At 41.2% G+C, this 3694-nt stretch overlaps 1 long non-coding RNA gene across 1 annotated transcript; it reads right to left on the bottom strand.

Moving 5' to 3' along the window:
* Positions 1 to 1013: 1013 nt before the first annotated feature.
* On the bottom strand, positions 1014 to 2985 carry LOC146830567 (uncharacterized). The gene is made up of 3 exons (XR_014961163.1): positions 2888 to 2985; positions 2169 to 2316; positions 1014 to 1421 (listed from the first exon to the last, which is right to left on the bottom strand). It is a non-coding gene; the product is annotated as an uncharacterized LOC146830567 (long non-coding RNA).
* Positions 2986 to 3694: the final 709 nt, after the last annotated feature.

Below are 3694 nucleotides of genomic sequence, written 5' to 3'. Positions count from 1 at the left end.
TTTTTTTTGTAAAACAATTTTTATTAACAGTAATTCTGCACCTTTCCTTCTACAAAGTTCACGTTCACGACATAGGTTGAATTCTTTTCTGTCAAATACAACATAGGTGACATCGCTTTGGATCAGCCATACTTCCGCAGTACATATAACACAGAGTACCTTCTGCAAGCAGTCCCATACGTGGACCCCCTCCCCGCTAATCAAGGAGTATACCGTCTGCATCATTCGCTGAGGTCGGACTCTGATCCCGATGACGGGGTGTGCATATATGACCCCTGAATGTGTTCCATTTTCCCCATATTATCTGCCATCGCCCGGGGGCAACCCCTATTAGCACATACCACCTTCTCCGCAACCATGGCGTTATCTAAGTCGTGACACCACCATGCGTGCGAGGGGACTGCTGGCGCCCCCCAGTGTAGCGCAATATTCCTCTTGGCCAATACTAGCCCTATGGACTCCCAGGTTTGTTCAGCGTGGTTCAGGTCTGTATCATCCCATATATTCAGTAAACACATCCGAGGCTCAGGGGGAACCTCACGCCCGGTTACTCGGGAGACCGTTGCCATAACCTCTCTCCAATATCCGGCAATGACAGGGCAATTCCAGATCGTATGAAAAAAGGTACCCTGGAGGCCGCATACCCGTAGGCAAAGCGGATCAACCGCTCTCCCCATTTTATGTATCGTGGATCTAGTGTAGTATATCCTGTGCAGTATTTTAAGCTGCACCAATTTTAGTTTGGACGAAACCGCCACCTCCCGCGGGGACGCAGTCGCTTCCTGCCATTCGTGCTCATCCATGTCCCCAACATCTACCTCCCATTTCTGTTTAAGAAGTTCTGTGGGGTCTTTTTGATGGTTTATTAACTTACGATATGTCAGCGATATAGCTTCTGGGTAGAACTTTTAAACCAATGAAGAGAAATACCTGCCAGGATAATTCAAAAGGCCCTGTAGAGGGTCAAAAAATTAGTAACCACAAACCGTAGGCAAACCAGGACACAATTCAACTTGACTGAAGTGTCATTGAATCACACAAGTTTATTAATTTTTAGTGTGATCAACATCATAGCATAGAACTAATAAAATAAAATTTCAAGATTCACGTAAATATAATAGCCCAGTCCCACACCTCTCATTCACAAATCACAATCATACTGGCACACATTCCACAATAGCATCATCTTATTGGCAACAACACATTGATTCGGTTCACAGAAATAAAAGCACATTGAGATCATGGAATTGCCATCAGGTGGTTAGATAACATTTTGGCAGTTCACATTCACAAAGTATGGGTAGTGAAGTTTCAGCAACCCAATGGTCTAAAAAACGCCAACGCGCGTTTCGGTGTCAAGCCCCAGCCGGGGCTACATCTTCATCAGGGCGAGGATAGACGGTAGTGTGGGACAGACACACCTATAATCAAAAAAGAAGTATATACATATTCAGAGTGCAAAACAAATTAAAGTCAGAACAACAAAACAATACTCGAAAAAGGTAGACAACTTTTTATGTCATAATAATTTTTTTTTTTGGGGTCTATATATATATTTTTTTTTTTTATATATATAAATTATTAGTCACGTAAGGTTTGCCACGATGGTGGTATTAAGTTAAAAGATGAATATAACAAGTTAAAATTGGAATGGAGTGCAAAAACAAAATAGAAAAGGAGAAAAATGATTAATATAAAAGGAGGAAAACAGTAAGGGTATTCTCCAAGTGCAAGGAATATATAATAGAGGGTGCATAAATCTAAAGGCCAAAGACTCGTCAAAGCGACATAGGTCGCCAGGAAAATGAAGGAAAGAGAAAATAGGAAAATAGTACCAGATGCCCAGTAGGTGCGTTAAAGGAGTGGGACAATTACATCAGAAAGATACTTATGGCACCTTATAGCCCATCAAGAAGTGATTTATCAAACGGACTTCTTTAAAGAGATGCCACAGGGTACCTAGCGATCGTATTATTTTCAGGAGATTGAATAGCAGTTTTTCCACGGCCTATAGAATGAGTTCCAAAGACGGTCAAAGACCTGGGGTATCTATCCAGAATAGTAATAAAAGAAAAGAAAATAGAAAACATAACTAACAGTCAAATCTGGGAGATCCAATATATAGTAAGATTGGCACAAATAAGCAGAAGATAATAAATGCCACCTACCAACAAAAGGCCAACATAGGATCCTTGCCCAAACGGAGGGACAATCAGTCTCCAGAGTACGGACTGAGTATAGGGACTATCTCATCAGGAGATGCGGTAGGCGATGAGGAACTTTTGACCAATCAAGCGTGATAAACAGGATTGATATCTATGAGGTCCCAAAAAGAATGTAAGATCATTAGGATAAAGCACATGGACTATATAAACACAAAAGTAAGATTTGAAGACAATGCACAAGTAAGAAAAAATAAAAAGTAAAAAATAAAAAATAAAGATAACGATAAAAATAAAAATAAAAATGAAGAGACCTCCTATATAATGAAGGAAGTAACATTAGGATACCCCTAATGTAAAGGACGGAGCTGTTCTACTCATCAATCGTTTTCTAATAGGGAACAGATACGACAAGTTATGTAATAAACGGGGGAGGGGAGGGGGGAAATATCCACCCCAAGGTAATCTAGAAAAAAGGAGGTAAAAGGGGTAAGGTGCTAAATGGACAGTCGCTACAGTAGCAGAGATAAGCCAATGCTAGAGACACCAAGATTCGCCAAAATTTATAAGGCGGTAATCGAAGAAACCCTTCTCATATAGAGTTTTGCAGTAACAAACAGCTAATGTAAAGGCATAGCGCGAGAGGTCGAGGGCACGCAACAATACAGGCCAAATATAAGAGAGAGTATGGGGATAGTATCCCACGAAGGTCCCAAGCAGCTTACCTAGATGTTCAAGCAGATTGGCATGCAGCAGAAGGTTCGTCTCGACAGTTTACAAGCGGTTAAACTTCCTCCGGAAACGGATGGTACGAGGGAGGCGGGGAGACGTAATAAGCCGTAACAGGATATCGGCTAGCCAATAAGAGGCTGGGAATCATCAACAAGGGTAGGGATAGAAAGAGGACTGAGGGGAATAGTCAAAAAAAGCGAGGTGACCATCTTGAAAAGGTGGATAGACTAGATTCAGTGTGGTAATCCGGTCATCTTATCAGTCAAAAAGAGCAAAGAGATAATAAAACAATATAAAAGGAAATGTAACGAGTCTCCAGGCTATTCCAGGGCTAAAGGGTACAGTATATCTTGTGCTTGGAAAGAAGATTAGAATAAAAATATTCTAGAAAAGATATATATATATCTAAAGGGTGTGACACAGATATGACCAGAGTAGAATTTAGAGAAAAAAACACGATAGATCAAAAGGAGGCTAGGAGATCACATAAGCTTTGTTTGGAATCCAACAATCGAGCAATTGAAAGGCGAGATAGGCTAAAGAAGTGGGCAATAAAAATGCCAAAGAGTACAGAGAATTAGGATCTGAACAGGCCAATTGAGATCCTGGTGGGTCCATCAAGTATAGGGGGTGCGATCAATAAACCAAGAGGTTATATTATCGCATTCTCCCAAGGGCAATGTTCATTCAGACCCTTACTCACCGCATTGAGAAGGTAGATCCAAAACACCTCTCTTTTTTTGCGGATCAGGGTAGGGTCTTTTCCAGGGTTGGCCACGATTTTCTCCAGAATCGACCAC

The sequence above is a fragment of the Triturus cristatus genome, chromosome 5_1 (assembly GCF_964204655.1).
Source record: "Triturus cristatus chromosome 5_1, aTriCri1.1, whole genome shotgun sequence".
Taxonomy (NCBI): Eukaryota; Metazoa; Chordata; class Amphibia; order Caudata; family Salamandridae; genus Triturus; species Triturus cristatus.
Note: the sequence above shows the minus strand (reverse complement) of the source record. Positions and strands in the feature narration are given on the sequence as shown.